Here is a 20426-nt window from a genome sequence, read left to right as displayed (position 1 = left end):
GGCTGCCACAAACATTAGCCGCCACTCTAGAGCACAAAGTGACCAATGTCAAAGCCCACAGCGACAATGACATGGCCTGCACAGTAAGTACAACTTGGAAGATGAACCATTTACAATTGCAGTAGGCTACATAGTCAATCGGCCACCCTCCCAAACAGTATGTAGCATGGAAGGGGTGTGCAATGTGTGTGGCAGTAGGTCTAACACTATGAGACACATAGCATGATGATGCTGACTCACATGTAGGTGACATGGAAATACTGAGGCAGTCCCAACATCATACATCACTCCTGGGGTGCTGTTCCCAGGTTGCAATCAGGAAGTGGACTTAAACACATATTGATGTGCCACTAATGCAAACTGCACACTGCTGTACACAATTGTTAGAAATGGGGTCTTTGGTTGACAGTCAGGTTACCCCCTGTTCAAACAAGGACCTCACTCTAGTCAGTGTAAAAGAGAATCACCCTTGGCTAACCCCTGCTTACCGCCTGGGTAGCTTGGCAGAGCTGTAGGCTTAACTTCAGAGTGCTAGGTGTAAAGTATTTGTACCAACACACACATTAACTTGATGACAACACTACCAAATGACACAACACAGGTTTAGAAAAATAGGAAATATTTATCTAAACAAAACAATACCCAAATGACATAAATCCAACATACACAAGTCAAGTTATGAATTTTTAAAGATTAAACTAAAAAATAGCACTTAAAAACACAAAATGCTTCGATGAGGTGTAAACACAGCGTTGTGATGGAGTCGTTCCCAAGAAGCCGACACCAGCGGCGCCGGACATGGAGTTGCGTAGACCCCCAAGTACAGTACCTTTGGTGAAGAGTGAGAACAAGTTGATGCACGAAGTCGGGGATTGCGGCATCTGTGCGAAACGTTGAATCCGCGCACTTCGAGTGGCGTTGGTCACGACGTGGTGCAGCGACTTCCACGGAGTTGCGGACTTCAGCAGGGCTGCAGCGGCGCCGGACCTGCGAAGGTCGTAGCGTTCCAGCAAAGATCACGGAGTCGGTTGACGGCAACGTCACCGGATTCAACAGCGGCGTCGGTCTAAAGTCGCCCGAAGTCGATTTCCTTGGATTTCTACCAGCTTTCCTCTCAAGGGCCCAGGGACTGGATAGGGCACCACTTGTCAGAGCAGGAGTCTCTCCAGAGACTCCAGGTGCTGGCAGAGAGAAGTCTTTGCTGTCCCTGAGACTTCAAACAACAGGAGGCAAGCTCTAAATCAAGCCCTTGGAGATTTCTTCACAAGATGGAAGGCACACAAAGTCCAGTCCTTGCCCTCTTACTCTGGCAAAAGCAGCAAGTGCAGGATATTTCCACAAAGCACAGTCACAGGTAGGGCAGCACTTCTCCTCAGCTATTCAGCTCTTCTCCAGGCAGAGGTTCATCTTGATGTCCAGAAGTGATCTAAAGTCTGTGGTTTTGAGTGCCCTTCTTATACCCAATTTCTCCTTTGAAGTAGGCCTACTTCAAAGTAAAGTCTTTTGTGAATGTGAAATCCTGCCTTGCCCAGGCCAGGCCCCAGACACTCACCAGGGGGTCAGAGCCTGCATTGTGTGAGGACAGGCACAGCCCTTTCAGGTGTAAGTGACCACTCCTCCCATCCCTCATAGCACAGATGGCTCGTCAGGAAATGCAGCCTACACCCCAGCTCCCTTTGTGTCACTGTCTAGTGTGAGGTGCAACCAGCCCAACTGTCAAACTGACCCAGACAGGGAATCCACAAACAGGCAGAGTCACAGAAAAGGTATAAGCAAGAAAATGCTCACTTTCTAAAAGTGCCATTTTCAAACACACAATCTTAAACTCAACTTTACTAAAAGATGTTTTTTTAAATTGTGAGCTCAGAGACCCCAAACTCCACATGTCCATCCGCTCCCAAAGGGAATCTACACTTTAATCAGATTTAAAGGTAGCCCCCATGTTAACCTATGAGGGGACAGGCCTTGCAACTGTGAAAAACAAATTTAGCAATATTTCACTGTCAGGACATATAAAACACATAACTATATGTCCTACCTTAACCATACACTGCACCCTGCCCTTGGGGCTACCTCGGGCCTACATTAGGGGTGTCTGACATGTTGGAAAAGGGAAGGTTTATGCCTGGCAAGTGGGTACAATTGCCAAGTCGAATTTACAGTTAAAACTGCACACACAGACACTGCAATGGCAGGTCTGGGACATGATTACAGAACTACTAATGTGGGTGGCACAACCAGTGCTGCAGGCCCACTAGTAGCATTTGATTTACAGGCCCTGGCACCTCTAGTGCACTTTACTAGGGACTTACTATGAAATCAAATATGCCAATCGTGGATAAACCAATTACATACAGTTTTACACATATGCACTTTAGCACTGGTTAGCAGTGGTATATTGCTCAGAGTTCAAAAGCCAACAGCGTCAGGTCAGGAGGCAAAAAGATTGGGGATGACCCTGCATAAGCAACAAAGTCCAACAACAATTGTCCATCAAAATAGCAGATGTACAGGGAACTGGCCCTTCCTGCACACATACATTCACCTCCACAAGGCAGTTAGCCAGGTTCCCAAGAGCAAGTTCAGTAACGTAAGTGCATGGTTGAACATGAGCTACTTGCAGAGGGAACAACAAAGGCTTGCGTAGAAACAAGTCACACATGGGACAATCGTGCATTGTTAATACTGAACAGCTCAGTGCTGTCAATTTATGGAGATGTGTTGTGCATTGCCATCTAGCCAAAATCAAAGCATTCTGTTTACCTTTAATGAAATAAGGCTGCATATCAAAAAAGAAAACACAGCTTTATTTGAAAGCAGTCACAGTCATGGTGGTCAGCTGAGCCCAGCAGGCCACCATCCCTGTGAGTGCCGCCATTCCCAATGGGTTTGCAAAATAAGACCTACCTCATGAACATGCATGAGGTAGGTCATTTGCTACCCCATTTGTGAATTGCAAATAGTGTCATTGACAGTGATGTACAGCAGATTATCCTACTCACAAATTGCAAGTTGCTAAGTCTCGCAATTAGCAACTCACAAAACCTGATCTTCGTACATGTGACCCTTATTCACACATTCAGGTGCAATGGCAACACCTGTCCCATGTATTTTGTCAACGATGATCTGGTAAGACAGGGAATTTGTTACCTTCATACAACTGTACCACATCTGTCAGTGACCACTGAACGCATGATAATTGCAGACTAACAATTGAGCCACATGTCCATCACACAGTAACTCAGTGTTCCTTGATGCTCCCATCACAATACCTGAGTCACTTGTATTGCAGTGCACCAGGGAAGTGCCATTGAAATTTTCACCCAAATACAAATCATGCCATTTGAGTACCATCTCAAATGGATTAGCCTCATATGGTTGTAGTAGGGTTTAGCACCACATGATTGTTAGGCCCAGTGCAGATGTGTGGCTATCACTCACCGGAGTGTCAGTGTCAATGTGAGTTTGCAGTTCTATATCTGTTGTTCTGTCTTCATGCAGGATCACCAGCTCACTCATGTAAAATGTTGCACACTGTGATATGTTGATATGTTGTCCCCACATATGTACAGTGATATGACATTGAGCATATTTTTCCTTTCCATGTCTTACAGGTGGACCTGCCCCCTATACCATTGGGGAAGTGGCAAATTTGAGGACCCAGACGTCTCCAGTAAGTGTGATGGTGTCTGTCCCGTGTAGTGATTGCGGCTGTTGTGTGAATGACTCTTGTGTGTTGCACTCATTGCAAGATATGATGAGCTGGCACGTGATCTGATATCTTACTAGCCTGGACAGAGACATAGTTTTCCATGCAAGGGTTACCCATTCACAAGCTGAGAGACATATCTTGGGAGTCTTGTGCTGCGCAATGGGCAGCAGCGTGTGAACTAAGTGATTAGTAGCCACATGTAGGCCCCCATGTGACTTGAAAGTGCACCAGTGTCAGTATATTGGCACTGGATCATACCCTCATTCTCACAACACAGTGATGCATCAGTTTTCAACACAAATTGGTGCATCCCTGTATTGTAATGTACATGTAGGACTGTATGGGTAACTGTACCCCAGCATGTAGTCCCATAAGTTGTACTCCATTTGCGTGACACTTATGTGGTATGTAATAGGCGTGCATGCAGGTTAAGGCCAGATGTGTGCTGGCATCAACGTGGGTGTTTCGGGGACTGTGTTAACAGATCAGGTTTTGATGGGTGTCCACAACTGGACACATGAATGTAGATGTGCATGACCAATGGATACCTTATTCCTAGGTGGCAGCCCTCCTCACATGTGTTCCACTCACTAAATCCATGTATAAGTGGACATGCCTTCGTGGTTGTTCTCAACAGTTGTGATGATATATTGCATGCCCATCACCCCTGAGACACCGGGGTAGGGGAGCAACATATATGTAGGTAGATGTGATGGTCATAGTGTAGATGACAGTCATCTCATTCAAGCATGCTTACGTTTCAAACAACACCGACCCTTTATGATTACCAACTGCATACCATCCTGCCAATTACATCTACCAGACACTGGTCTTGTGTGCTTTGAAGTTGACTCAGATGATAAAGATTAGTGGGCCTGGCCCATGTGAAGTAGTTGCTGCCTTTGCATTGTGATAAATTATACTAAATCAATTCACAGATCACTTTGGCCCTCATTACAACCCTGGCGGCCGGTGTTAAAGTGGCTGTAATCAGGGACATTGTATTATCTGGACTCTGATTTAGACTGCATGTGCAAATCGAGGCAGAGTATTAGATTATCATCTGTACATGCATCACACAATGATGACACTGATGACTGCCTTTCTCACTTTTACAGCTGCTAACATGGATGTTGCAGATCTCAAGGCGTTCTAAAAACAGACAGTGCAATATCGCTGCATCTTGGATGTTGAGTCTGGGTACCATAAGATGGCACGACGCTATCAATGAAAGCAAACCACAGGGGAATGGTGGGCATTCAGACAAGGGGGGCCCACATTGGCCACAAAGAGTGTAGCCAGCACCACACCTACACAGTGGATCACAGCTGCCACCGTCGCATCTGCCCCAGCTGCTACACCATCAACATCAGCACCACAGCCCACCACGCCTGCTGCAATGGACATGTCGGCAATAAGAGAGCTCCGGAGGGACTTGAAAAAAGGTCCTCAAAAAGCTTGACAGCATACAGAAGGATGTTGACAGGAATACATAGAACTGAAGGCCATCAAGAAAACACTGAGGAGGGCCAACCTCTGAACTCTTTCCTCCCCTAAACCCTAGTTCAGTCCCCTCCCTCCTCATTCCTAATACTGTTTTGTAGTGGGTTTAAGGGGTTTAGTGAAAGGGTAGTTGTTTAGGTAGGATAAGGAGTTTTTGGGGGGTGGTTTTTCATATTATTACATGTTATTTTGTTTATTAATGATGGGGCTTTTGTATATATAAAAAAAAAAAAAAAAAATACATATATATATATATATACATATCTGTATAGGATTAGGTTGTATATTTTTAGATTAGTATATGGTGCCCTGCCTGTGTCTCGTCATATAAGGGGGGTGGGAGGCAAATGTTTAGAGTGTGTTGTTGTTAAATGAGGTAAGTAGAGGGGCGTGGTCTGGCCGCAAGAGAAGATGGCTTCCTAGATTGGGAGCTCCACGAGGCTGTGGTCGGTGGCGGAGGTGCTCCAGATGCCGAGCACCCTTACATTTGGGCCCGGGAGATCATCCTGATGTTGGACACTGCTTTGGTGGCTGTGGTGGGGGCACGTTAGATCGCAGAGAGGAGGTCATCTGGGGTCTAAAAGCCACGGCCCACAGTGAGGACAGGGCGAGATCGCTGGAGCAGGACGGCAGCATGGCAAAGTGGCGCCAAAGGGCTGGATACCGCACACCCTTACCTTTGGGCTGGGGAGACCCTCCTGACACTGGACACCGCTTGGAAGGCCGAAGTGGGGGCATGGTGCATCACAACAGAGAGGAGGCAGGGAGAGGAGATCTCTTGTGGGACAAAAAGCTGCGACCCACAGTGAGTAGGGGGCATGATCACTGAATCAGGACGGCGGCAGAGTAACGCGGCGACACAGGACTGGACCCGATCCTGCCTGCCTCTCCCCGCCGAGAGCTTCGCTGCGATCTTGGAATGGAGGTGGGGGCACTAGTGATCCCAGGCGCTCCCCCACCTGGCCTCTGAGGGGACTCCTAATCTTGTCTGGGGAGCCGGCTAAAGGAATTGCCGCATTATTCAGGGAGGAGGATGTGGCGAGGAGAAGGCCTAAAGGCCTAACGGACTCTGTGAGGCTGAGCTTTGGGGCCGAGAAGAAGCACGCCGGGGAGCTGGACCTGGCACTGCCCCCCACCCCTGATATCAATCTGCAACTATAAATGATGTGGATCCTCGCCCTCTCCATCATACATATCTGAAGCCCCTCCGCCCTCTGGCCCTCTTCTGTAGATGTTGGACTGACGCCACTAATTCTTTCGGATTGCAGCAGTCTCGTAGGCCCCTTTCTTCATCTTGCCACCTTTTCACTTACAGCACCACTCCATGACGTGCTTCGGACAGTGAAGGTTCAAACCACAGTGAATGGAACAACCTCTGCTGTACCACTGCTGCGACCGGCGAAGAAGGGTCGCAAGTATTTACTCCCTCCTGCTACGCTTTAAGGGGTACCGTGCTGACAAATTCGCGTGACAGATTGGATGAGGAGTGAGAGGCGGGCAGGGATAGCAGTGGCCAGTATTTTGTCACCCCAAACCGCTTGAGCTTGCCTCACCGCTCGTTACGTCCCCAGCATCAAAGGTGCATCTCTACATACTGCCCGCACTGAGGACACCTGCCCTTTACCAACTGCAAAGAAGTGGTGTTGGACAGAGGCCTCACATTGGATTCTTTGATTCTTTCCTTACCCCAGACAGCCTTGGACCATAGATTGGGTCTTAAACCTCAAGCCCTGAGGGCCATCTCAACATCGAGTTCCTGTGATTCCCGGTGGAAGAGCGACAGGTAAACCAGTACAGCCATCACTCTTTTCTGAAGCCCTCCAGCTTCTAAACCTGCATCTCCCGCCGCAGGACCATACCCGTCAATACAGTCCCACAATCTGACCGATCCAGAGCAAGTAGCAACCATGGAACGGATACTACAGGAGATCACAGCAGTCAACCGTAGACTTGAGGATATGTCTACTGCTATAACCTCACTGACATATGCACTTAGATATAGCAGGCTTCCAGCCTCGAGTAACAGGACTGGAGCATTGAATATCGACCATGAGGACCATGTTCACACAGTCTTAGACAAGGACCAGGAACTCCTGTTCCTCTGTAGTAAGCTCACAGACTTAGAAGAGAGAAGCCGTAGAGATAACATCCGCTTTTTTGGAATTCCAGAACACGCAGAGGGTACAGAAACCTCATCTTTCCTTAGAGCCATCCTCCCCATAATGACTGATATAGCCTTCAACCCGCCATTGGAATTTCAGAGAGCACATTGACTGGGTCCAAAGAGGAAAGATAGAACCTCCAAGCCCTGTCCGATCATCGCCTGTCTCTTGAGACAAGGACAGGCCTGTCAACTCCTCTTAGTGACCAGAGTGCATGGACCCTTCCAAGCGGAAGGCTACGAGATTGGCATAACGGCTGATTTCTCCAAGGAGACTAACAACCGCTGGAAGGCGTTCTTAGCACTCAGGCCCAGGATGCGCCAACTGGAATTTAAATATGGCCTGTTTGAACCAGCGAGATTGTGGGTCACCAAAAACGGCGTATCCAAGGACTTCTATGATCCAGAAGACCTGCGGCTTTTCCTGGACAGCCTACAGTCCCAATCCATGGACACAACAACCCCAGACCGGCCTTTGAGACCACCTAGTGCCAGCCGAAGCACTTCACCTCCACCAACTACCCAAGACGGACCAGACCGATGAGACTCAGACCACCGACTCAGAGGTAGAGGTCTAGAGAGACTTGTAAAGACTCACGATGACAGGGGGTAGGTTCTGCAAGCAGTGGCACCCCACACACAGCTTTTGGACAGAGACAAATCTCGTTCTCCCCTGAAGGCAATCTCGACCTCCACCTGAAATCGCAGCCGCAATGTGAGAGACACGAAGACCCAGAGACTTGCCGAAGGACCAGAGAGTTCGACAATAAATCGACAGACAGATCAGTATCTGCCCACATGTTGATGTTACAATGTTATGTAATTAGAAGTTTTCTGGTACCTTGCATCATACTCTAAGTGTGTATAAATCAGTTTTGATTGAGCCTCACATGTCGGCGGTGTATACATAGGCGCATGTACCATATCCTACTGTTTACTGTTCCTTGTATACCGTTGCTCCATTTCAATGCCCTCCAGAAATACCCTCTTCTCCATCTACCACCCCACCTCCCCCCTCACTCCAACCTTCGTGAATGTGACCACCATCCAGATGACCCCTTAAATTCACGCTGCGAACATAGTAATGATACATTACGACCCATACACGGTATTGTAACACATGTGATGGACAGGCCCCCTAGACATGACGCACAGACCACAGACTCACTAAAGGCTGAACCACAGGGCGCTAGAGAGCACAATGCATAACAGCGACACATTCCTTGTGACTCACTGACCACTCATCCTACCGGCGACACTGGGAAAATTAAACCCTCTCTGGTCCTCTCACAATCATTGCAACCTCACAGCCCAAGGGTATCACTGTCATTCATGACCATGTAGTATCCCCCTGTCCACAGGACTGCAGCTTACCCTCCATCCCTCTCTCCCCCCCATCCCTGCTCTGGCAATAATTGTTTAACACAGCAGCTCGCCCCTTCCAGACAGCTCGCCCCTCTCTGGTCCTCCAAGGTTCCGCTCACTCCCAAGGACTATTCTTTCGTGATTCTCTGTGGCACGGACCCTGGGTTTCCTGCCCCCAACCGAGGCCCACATAGCTGAGTGTGTGAGCCCAATAGCTTTGGACCTGCATTCCACAGATCTGGTCCCTTTGAGCTTTGCTCCTCTCACTAGCCTGCTCTATCTCTCTCCTTTCTTCCACTCTTCCCTCTGTCTTTCTCCCTTCTCTTTCACCCTCCCCTGTTTAGCTCCACATACCCCTCACACAGGGGGCCATCTAACTCCCTCCCGCCGTTTTTTCCCCTAACCCACCTCATTACTAATTGCGTTGCTCTGCACGGTCCCCTCCCCCTCCTACCTTAACGGTTCATCTTGGTCCCCTTACCATGGCCGACCCTGTCTCTAATGCGGCTTACCCCCTACAGATCATCTCCTGGAATATTAATGGCCTGACGTACTTTGTGAAACTGAAAAAAATATAGTCCTACCTTCAATCCAAATGGGCTGATATAGCTCTTATCCAGGAGACGCATTTTGACAGCGTAGAATCCAGTAACCTATGCAGAGACTGGGTGGGAAAGGTACTCTTGAGCTGTTGCCCTAGGCATCAGGAGCCGGAAGGTGGCACCCCACAGAAATGCAGGGTTTTGATTCTGCTACGTTGGACACTGCCCATAACTGTCATTAAATCATGGGAGGACCCCCAAGGGGAGAAATGTGCTTGCCAAATTAAAGCTGGGAGACTCCTCGATTTGCGTGGGTTCCACATGTGCACCAACTGGTCCTAAAAGACTGTTTCTCTTCCAACTCAACCGTCTTCTGGCCGAAGTAGGAGCAACTCGCTATATTATAGGGGGAGACTGGAACCTGAGATGAGAAGCGGTATTGGACAGGACAGGCCCTCTCAATGTTAGCAATAATCATGACAGAGCTCTCCTAACTGACGTGATGGCAGATACTGGACTGGCAGCCTGCTGGAGGCTTACACACCCAACTGACAAGGAATATACTTTCCGTTCACCTGTACACGGAAATCAATCCAGACTGGACTTTTTTTTGTGTCGCACAACATATTGGCCCAAATACAAGACACTAGCATACTGGAATGTAGTCTCTCGGACCACTCCCTGATTCAGTTATTAAAACAGTTGGGATTTACGTATCCTGGTCGCAAAACCTGGAGCTTTACAGTTTCACGCTACAGATCTCCCGAGGGCAAGATGCGCCTGCAGACCTATATACCCACTTACGAGAGTGAAAATATTGGCACTATCGCCTCCAAGAGGGTTCTTTGGGCTGCAGCAAAGGCGATCCTCAGAGGACAGATGATGCAAGATGTGGCAATAGACAATAGAGACAGGAAAAATTGCCAAACGATCCTAGAGGGAGACATACAACATCTTACGACACACTATACCATTCAGCCATCTCTTGATACAGGCCGCTCCCTGGAACACGCCCGCATGGAGCATAATGAACTCTACACGTCCTAAGCCGATACGCACTACAACACCTGCAGGGATGATGTTATGAGTACAGCATCGACAAAGGGAGGCTGCCCTAGCTATCCCGGCCATTACATGCACGAATGGAGAGATACTCACACACCCGCAGGACATCGTTAATTAATTAGCGACTTTCTATCAACATTAGTATGCCCCGGATTATATGTCTGACTCCGCCCAACTAGAGGCCTTTCTAAACAATACTAACCTGCCCTGTCTCTGGGCTGAAGGCCGATCCCTCCTCGACAGAGAGTTAAGCAGGGCTGAAATAGAGCAAGCCATTTCCAATCTTACCTACCATAAAGCGCCAGGTGAAGATGGTTTCCTTGCGGAATTTTACAAGTGGGCAGGCGACCAGGCGATTAGCACTGTCCACAAAGCACTCAGTGAGGCATGTCAAGAAGGTTCCCAGAGCGCGATATCCAATAGAGCAACGATAGCTGTCATACCAAAACCAGGATGCAACCCGCTAATCTGTGGCAGTTATCGTCCCATTTCTCTCCTGAACAGGGATATCAAGATACTAGTTAGCCTTCTGGTGGCCCGCTTGCGTAAAGTTATCACGTCCTTGATCCACCACGACCAGGTGTGATTCATGACGGGACGCACATCTAGGAATTACTTGCGCAATCTTGGCCATACCCTGCGGGAATCCAGGAACACACCGGAAGAGGCTCTTGCCCTGTCCCTAGATGCTGAGAAAGTGTTTGACCAAATTGAATGGCCCTATCTGTTCGCCACCCTTTCAAAATTTGGATTGGGAGATCAATTCATTACCAACGTTCGCCTGGTCTATGACCACCCCATGGCACAGGCCAATTGCAAGGGCTTTCTATCAGATCCATTTCCAATGAGAAGAGAGACGCGGCAGGGCTGTCCTCGCTTGCCGCTTTTGTTTTTGCTAGCAATGGAGCCCCTTGCGGCTACTATCCGTCTGTCTCAACAGATTACAGGGATACCCCTGACAGGTGGTACCGCCATACTAAACCTATATGCTGATGAAGTACTACTCACTCTGACTGACTTGACGAGATCCCTGCTGGCTTTACTAGAGATCATAGATGGATTTGTGATCTTATCTGGCTATCGGGTGAACTGGAACAAGAGCGAAGCACTGCCCCTCTCATTCATGACAACGAGAGATGCATTACATGGATATCAGTTTCACTGGACCCTGACCTGTCTCATATATATGTGAATACTTGTCAACTGGGGTTTGGAACGTATGGTGACAAATAATCTGGACCCCCTCGTAGTGCCCATGAAAGTAGACTTCGTGAAATTGTCACAACTGGGCCTCTTCATGTGGGGCAGGGGAAAGGCGGTGAGAATGGCCACGCTTCAGCATTTTATCTATATTCTAGGTATGATCCCCCCTCAGGTATCCCTCTCAATCCTCAGGCAGATAGATGCAATGTTGAGGGCTTTCGTGTGGGGTTCTACACGCCCACGACTGATACCAGCAAAGATAATTGCACATCTCTCCTATGGGGGCTTAGGACTTCCTTCAGTGGAACATTACTCCCTTGCTCTCCATTTTTCACAACTGGCTTACATGTAAACTGGAAACCCGGAACAACCACAATAGGTGGCCACAGAGAAACTTTTGCTTTCTCATTCTGGCAGTCTTAACGGCCTGTATTGTGATTGCCCTTCACAGTCCTGCCCAGCCAACCCAATGCTAACAGCAATGCGTGCAGCATGGTGCAGGGCACACCACTTACTAAAGTACTAAGTACAAAAAATACATCCCTTTTTACATACCCCAGCCCCCATTTGGGGAAATAACAACCTGCGGATAGGGGAAATTACCCTCAACTGGCCACAGTGGAGCCAAGCTGGTATTGCTTGCATAGCTCAGATTGTCGAAGAGGGGTCACCCAAGTCATTCGATAGCCTACGAGAGGAGTACAATCTCCACCCAAGGGAAGAATGACGTTACCTGCAACTCAACACTGTCCCTGACAAAATATGGGTACCTCCCCAAGAGAGCTCAAGGCCTCACCAGTGGTTACCTATCTAAAATCATGGGGTCACCATAAAGGCGTACTGGCAGGCCTATATGAAGTAATTACGCATCACGTCTATTCGCAACCCCTCCTCGAAATGCTGCGGTCCAAATGGCAGGCCCGATTGCACACAGGCTATACTACAGAGGACTGGTCGGACAAACTTGATGCCCTAGACAGAGTTACTCAGGAAGCTCTAAGATAATACATTTGAGATAATACAAGACTGGTACTGGACTCCTCTGAAACTGCACAGAGCAGGACTCCTGCCACATGTGAATTGCTGGCGATCTCCGGAGACTCAATGCACTCGGAGATATGTGAATGTCCTTCTATCCAGCTTCTATCTATAAGATCTGCATCCTTCAGCACTGGAGGTCAATGGCTTCCCCCGCCCCAGAAGAATGGATGGCGACTATGATTTGGATAGCCACCCATGAATGTGTCATTTAGAACCTACAAGACCAGGTAGCCTTATTTAACCAGGTGTGGGACTCCTTCCTTACAGGGGTATCATGACTCACTCATCATTGACCACCATTCCTCCTCACCCTGCCCAGTTACTGCTGCCTCAGATGGGACATCATTATTCGGCCTCCTCCTCCCTCTTTTTCCTAGATCACATCCTTTTCCCCCCTTTTTTTCCAAATCTTCCCCCCCACCTACCCCCGTTCCTCGAGTACTTCCCGACCTGGTCTACCATCACTGCCTCCCACCACCCCACTGATTACCACCCTTTTTTCCCTCTTCCTCCTTTAACCCCCATTCAGTCTCCCTCCCCATTCCCCCTTCCCCCTCCCCATCACACAAGCATACCTCCTCGAGGATGAACATAATCCTCTTTTGCAGTCGCTAAGCTTCCTCCTACACACTTCTCACGCAGGGTACTGCGGAACTAAAGCCACTGCCTCATTATGCCAATCACCCTCAAACTTGCGAAAGTGTCCCCATGCTTATCTACCTCCCTATTCTCCCCCCACTGCTCCCCCTTCTACCCCATCTTTTCTTCTCTTTTCTTCTTCTTTCTTTGCCCCCTCCCCACCCCTTACTCACCCATCAAAGGTACTTTATCAGCCCATTTGCGGAACACATCTCTTGCAAGTTAGAGGGCATTGCCCGTTGATGCATACTACTGTGGACTGCACCACTCAGGGATTGGCGTCCCCTCATAAACCCTGCCTGCAAGCATTTAGCATCAGAACCGGTATATAGAACGGACGCTCAATGACTACTGCCCTGGAGATGCGCAGCTGCTGGGCATCACAATCATTATTATTGTCCTTATGGTAATACAGAGAAACCAAACGTCAGGACCGACTTGAACACTCAGGCATGACAGCCTGCGGGATGCCATGCCTTAAGCGACGGCGCACACTTCCCTCAGTCCGCGAATGTATACTCTCAAATCCTCATTCACCTACTTGATTTTGTAGTTTCACTCCTCTTTCTCCCCCCTTACCCTGCCCTTTCCTGAGAATTGCTTTTTCCCACAGGTTTGAACAGTTATAAACCTCCTGCACTTGACTTTGATGTGCATCATGACCATTGTAGTAGACCTCAATATGTGCTTCAATCTGTACAGCTTTCATTTGTACTATTAAAATCCTGTAATAAAGAACTGCAAAACCAAAAAAATGCGGTAAGTAAGCTGAGCATAGGGAATTTAAGGCCAGTTGTGGGTAATGTATAGTTAGGATAGATTAGGTTAGTATAGGTGTGTTACATAGTTTTAAGTTCAGTTCCACACATAGTTAATAAAAATGTAGGTACTCTCTTAATGCATGTGTCATATGCTTGGGGCTCAGGGACTTTGCATGACTGTACAGTGCCAATTGTCTGTTGGCTGTGGATTCCGTCCTGCATCCACATCCCTCTCTTGACATGTTAAATCCCACTTTCGACTTAGCTGTCACATTGGCAGCTACAACAAATTTAAATCTCAATACATCTGCTATCCATTGTACCCACCACTCAAAGTGACTATGACAGGTAGGTGTGCTTTTTAAGCTGTAACTGTTTGGATCCTGTGTCAGGATGTTGGGCACTTTGGGACGTCTGCCTGCAGCAACACATTCATGTCAACACTGCTAAACTGAGCAGTGCCAATTTCAGATGAGGTGAAGTATAAAGATTTCACACCAATGTGTTTTACTTGTGCTCCCAGCTGACGTTATTGTCCGAGCACTCTTACACAGCCATTTCTGCTGTGTGTAGTGGATAAGGCATGTATGTTTTAAAACAAATGTCACATACACAGTGACTTGCTTGTAGGGGATTTGGCCAGCTTTGATGTTCATCATGTAACTACCTTGTGCGTAGATATCTGCCCACGTTATTTCTGCACTCTTGTATTGACACTCTATGACCATAGACATGTTACAAGCATCACAAATATCCATCAAAGTAGATGTGTCACATTACACAGAGACAAAGTGGTTGTGTAGGTGCTGTTTATTTTACAGTGCTGTAGTGCAATATTTACATAGTTCAGGTCTGTGATCCCATTAGTGTAAATCAATCTATTGTGACACAACACAAGTGCAAGGTTGAGGGACATGTCATTGAATATGCTGAGGTGAATTGTCATTCAGTGCAGGGGAACATTAATTGCCAATGGAGTAGTGAGAGATAATTGCAGTCCATAGTGGAAAGTTTAACAGTGTGTTGATGAAGAGTGCATGTCACCAACTGTAGCAACACTGGCATGTTGTCAAGCACAGTAAATCACTGCCCATGTGGCATGGGCTGGTGCTACCAGGTACTCCTACGGATGAAGATGATCTGTTCCACATCTTCATCCTTTGATTTGTGTGTTGTCTTCTCTGCCCTTGATGGGGGTGGTTGTGGGTATGAGGGGGCTACACATACTTCAGTGGTTGGTGTGGTGGACACCAAATTCCAAGCAGATGCCATCTGTGGAACTACATATTGCATCACTGAAGCAAGGAGGAGCTGCTGAGTATTGAGCATGGCAGCAAGATCCCTGTGGTAGGCAGCCATGTCTGCCCTAAGGGAGGCCAGTTCCCAGTGCATGGAGCATGCAGCTGCAAGATTGGGAGGGCAGGTGTTGTGGCAACTCCCTCACAGCAGTGGTTAGGTCCCTCACACACTGTTGGACTCCAAGCAGTAGGGATTGAGGGCCTTGTTTGGCTGCTGTCTGTTCAGCAGACGTTATCATGCACATCGCATCCCCTCAAGGCTGGCTGCCCCACCCACACCTCTTTGGCCAGCTCCCTCTGCACTCCCAGTACTGCCCTCTCAAAGGTGGACCCTGTTACATGAGCATCCTAAGCTGTGTTTGAGCTGGCAGGTTGTACTAATAAGGTGGTGGGTGGGTCCTCTGAGATGGCTGCTACATGAATGCTCCTCCTTGAGACTGGAGGTGGTGTCTGGAGGGTTCTCAGGACATCTTGGAGGGTTTCCTGGCTGATGGTTGTCAGCTGGTCATCCAGGTCATCAGGGTAGTCCAGGACAGGAAGATCCAAAGGAGAGCCATCGTCCTCTGCAATGAGATATTGTACAATTAGTGTGTCTGTGTTGTGACAGTTGTAATGTGACCTCACTGACTTCCTATTGCTGGTGCAATGTCATCTTGTTTCCCATGCATTGTTCCTCTCATTAATGTTTGCAGTCTCTTAGCCCTACACATGTAGTGAAGGGCAGTTTGGACAACTGTCTGTATCACATCTTCTAGGTGAGGGTTCTGTCCAAATTGTGGATTGCCACCTTCTTGTCCTCATCAACCCTCCCTTTGCTTTCATTTGCATGGTTAGGCCTTGCAGTGATTGTTGGTGTGCTGCTGTCACAGCACCACACAGGACAATATGGCCCTGGCCCAGTCTTCCATTTTTCACATACACCTATGCGGTGCTGAGACCTAGCACCACACCATGGACGGCATTTCCCTGAGACAATGCACATGTTACTATTGGTTGTTTCTCATGTTGATGTTTGCATATGTATGCCACTTTGTATTGCACTGATGGACCTGGCAGAGTTCCATTTCCTCTTGTGACTGTGCAGGTGTGTTTGCCTTATGATACCTGAGATGTTGCATGGTGGCATTGCAGCTATTATGACACAGGCACAGGGGTGAACCCAGGGATGGCCAGCATGGGTATGAGATTACTGCTGCGTACATCATTATGTATGTGACGGTGCCAGATGGTTATTGAGTCTATGGACATGACCAATTGACAGGAGTTGAACTTGGATAGGGATTGATGGGGATTGATCACGTAGTCATACTGAACCCTCATTTCAAGTGTGTTTGTTCCATTGGCACCTAACTGCCATTTCCTAATTGACCAGAGCAAACAGCACAGGTAATTGTGGAAAATGTTGTCAATGGGGAATGCCGCTTGAGCCAATGGCCTGAGACAGGGCATTGTCCTCTAGCTTACAGTCTGATAATACCAGCTGTCCTGTAACACCAGACCAGTTTTACGTTTTACCCTACCATCCTGGGCTGCTTGAGCATTTCCACCAGCCTTGGCATGGCAGTGTATCCCCATGAAAAGGTTATTGGTGTTGTGTTGTGCCCTTGGATACCCCTGCACAGCCCATGCACCTGGAATGGGCATTGCAGGGAATCCCATGCTATGACTCTTTGCCCTTTCCATTGCCTGATTTGCAGGGCTGACATGCATTGTGTAGTGGGTATGTGCCTCCCCCTTCTTGCAGTTGACATTTTGGCATTTTTGTCCCCCACGCAACTTACCCTGCATATGTGTTGTTTTCTGGTACTTTGCACAGTCCTGACCTGCAATACCAGTGATGATTTCCTCCTGGATGACGGCTGCAACCATCTCCTCCATCTCGTCCAGGTCCTCTTGTGGTGCTGGACTTCCTGTTCCTTGCCATTTTCTCCTTTGTCCTCTGCTGGCAGTCATACCAGCATTTCTTGCACTTAGTGACAGTTCTCCTGACCTCTGTGACACTGTTAATCTTGTCCACAATCTGCTGCCAAATTGCCTCTCTCCTTCCAATTGGCAATTTAGAGGTGATGAAGAGTTGATGCTGGTGCTCCGCCACCTCTCTCATCAGTATTTCATGCTCCTCTGCGCAGAAGCAACACTTCTTCTTCTTTTTGCCTCTCTCCTGTGTCTTGTCTGAGTCCTCCTGGCTGGTTCCTGGTTGTCTGGGGTCTCCCTAGGGTCTCTCCTGGCTTTGTGGATCCATCTTGCCTCCCCTTTGCACTGTTTGCTCTGTTTGCGTTGCTTTTTTACGCTATTGCGGGCACAAATGGCACATTTCCGTTTTGTGATGTGTTTTCATGTCGTAAACTGAATTAGTAATTTTTCCTGCGTTAACGTAATTTTGCCTTACGACAAGGTGCAATGGTTAGCATCAGAAAAAATGACTCTAACCTATTCTTAGCGCCACCCAGCGTCAAAGTATAAATATGACGCATGGGTGACGTTAAGAAATTGCGCTAGACAGCGCTAAACTTTTTGATGCAAAACTGCGTTTACGAAGTTTTGCATCAAAAAGTATAAATCTCGCCCTAAGTGTCCTGACTACATGTTTGTAGGTCTGTAATGTGTGTGTGATCCATGATAGTTGGGTGGAGATCCTGCCTGAGTGCGGACGTAAAGATACTACTTGTAAATGCCCTTTGTGAATTCCCCAAAATCATAAACTTTGATGTTTGATCTAAGTTTAGACCAAATGTCTAAGTTTACCTTTGTGAATTGGGCCCCATATGAGCAAGTCAGGCGGTAGTGTGTTCTCTTATGGGCAGGCTACATCTGGACAACATCACCCAGCACATCAGGTCATTTCTATCAAATACGTATTTGTGATAGTTTCTGTAGAACCTGCTCTTCAAGTGATCCTATTTGCACAGCAGGTTCCTACTCAGGACATAGATACCATCTTGGGTGACAGGTCCAATGTCTACAAGGCCACAATAACTTATTTTCCATTACAGTACAGTTTTGGCTGCCTTGCCCCAACTAAAGCACACATGGCTCATGGTGCAAGAGGGCATTCGTTGGTATGGGCATGTCTGGCAAGTTTCCAAGGACCATGAATGACGTGTTTCTCCAGTCCAGGTCTTTGACTTTGAATGCTGTTTGGTGTATTATATTTCACTACATGTCCGAGTATTCAAATGAAAAACCTGGACTGACAGCACATCGCGCATGAGCCAGTAACAGTTGGCAGGGCTGAACTGGGCTGGGAAAACTGCAAGTGACCAAGGAAAAGACAGTTATGTCATGGATTAATATATGGGGCATTCCCGTCCTTTCCCTTTCACACAGGACAGGGTAGTGCAGTGCAGCAAACTGTCTTTTTACATTGAACATTAGACTGCATGGTAGTTTGAACAAAATATTTCCTTGTTTTTACTCACCCTGTAGTTCTTGCTGTTCCTCTACGTCAGCACCGTCGAGACATGTCACCTGCTCCACCAATGGGTCCCACTCCTCCTGGAGATCAGGTCCTCCTCTGGTCCTCATGGCTGCCTTAAGGTTTCTGACCAGTTCTTCTTCTCTCCTGTGCCCGTAGTCATGCAACCTATTCTTACACTGAAGATTGTCCTCTTTGTGCAATGCAGTTTATCTTGTCCACTATGGTTTGCCCTATTGCATCCTTCTTTGAGGTGACAAGAGGTGTTTTTTGTCACCTCACTGATTATATCTGGTTCTCCCCCCTCACTAAAGCTGGTCTTCCTCTTCCTCTTTCCCAAAGGTGTTGGCAAGCCTTCTGGGTTCGGACTGCTAGCCTCCTGGCTCCCTGGGGCTCCTCCCGTATTTTTCTGTCTTGAGGAGTATTGCTGTGCAGATTGTGTTGTTTTTTCAAGTGCATCCACGTCGCTAAGCACTCCTACATGATGCAATGCTGATTTACGACATGTATGGATGCTTTATGACGTGCAAATAAACTTTGCATCAAGTAAGTAGTAGTTGCATCGCAGCACTTTGCACCATTCACAAAACTGTTGCATCAAAACATTTTGGTGCATCTTTTGTCCTTGTACCATGGTGCACCTTCCCATAAATACGTCACATCCATTGTGCAGGGAAATCATGTAACAGAGAGCAAATATTTGTGATGCAACGCTGCATTGCATGGCGCTGAAGCAGTATTAATAAAATTGGCCCTTAATACTTACATGTTCCACTTTTAAATGCCAATAACCTAATATTGTTGGCCACAAGACTGGCTTAGAAGTGACTTACTTATTATTTAAAATTAGAGTTTCTATGCTGTCAATGGGGATACCTTCAGGTCTAAAAGATTAGTTTGTCAGGATAGTGAATGGCTCAATACATGCTGAAGTCCAGAGGGGGCATTTAACTTTATATGTCATTTGTGTAGTTTCTTACATTTTATACTTTGACCTTACTTGAAAGGTAAATTTTCCAATAGTGGATTAGCACAATTTAGCATATTTATGGTTCTGAACACATGCACTGGGAACTGGTCAGCAGTACCCAGTGTGCAGAGTTAAAAAAACAACAGCATCAGTCCACAAAAAAGGGATGAGAACTCATAAAGAAGCACATCCTCAGAGTGATGTTTACATGAGCACTCTAAGGAACCACACATAACAGAACATTGATATAACACAACAAGAAATTCAAGAGAAGGCAAGTAGGTGTTGTATGAATGTTATTGTTACAAGAAATGAGAACTGTTAAAAAAAAATTTAGCAAAAAAAAACACGTAAGTGCATATTTTTGTAAGATTTCACACAATGTAGGGCACCATGTGAAACTGCTGTGCTGTGTTGCATGAGAGTTGAACAGTGTCATAGGTACTAAACTTGGCACTCTTCAGCTCTCTACCTAGGATGGCACACTTGAAGCTGTCCAGGTGCAATGATGCCTGCATAACATGCAGAATTGTTTGTGGAAGGATTACCTCCCTGCACAAAAACAATTTTAAGAGGCAATTTCTTCTTCCTATGTGTGATATGGAAAGCATAACCCATAGAAAGGGGAAGTAACAAGGAGAACTAAACATATTTCTTCTCTTCGTGCCATGGTCATGGTTGCATGCACTTTTGTTGCAATCCAAGCTTTACTGATTTGAGATTGCATCACATTCAATGGATGTATGCATAG

This window comes from Pleurodeles waltl, chromosome 2_1 (genome assembly GCF_031143425.1).
Source record: "Pleurodeles waltl isolate 20211129_DDA chromosome 2_1, aPleWal1.hap1.20221129, whole genome shotgun sequence".
NCBI lineage: Eukaryota > Metazoa > Chordata > Amphibia > Caudata > Salamandridae > Pleurodeles > Pleurodeles waltl.
The sequence above is the reverse complement of the archived record's forward strand: the minus strand, read 5'-3'. Positions refer to the sequence as shown.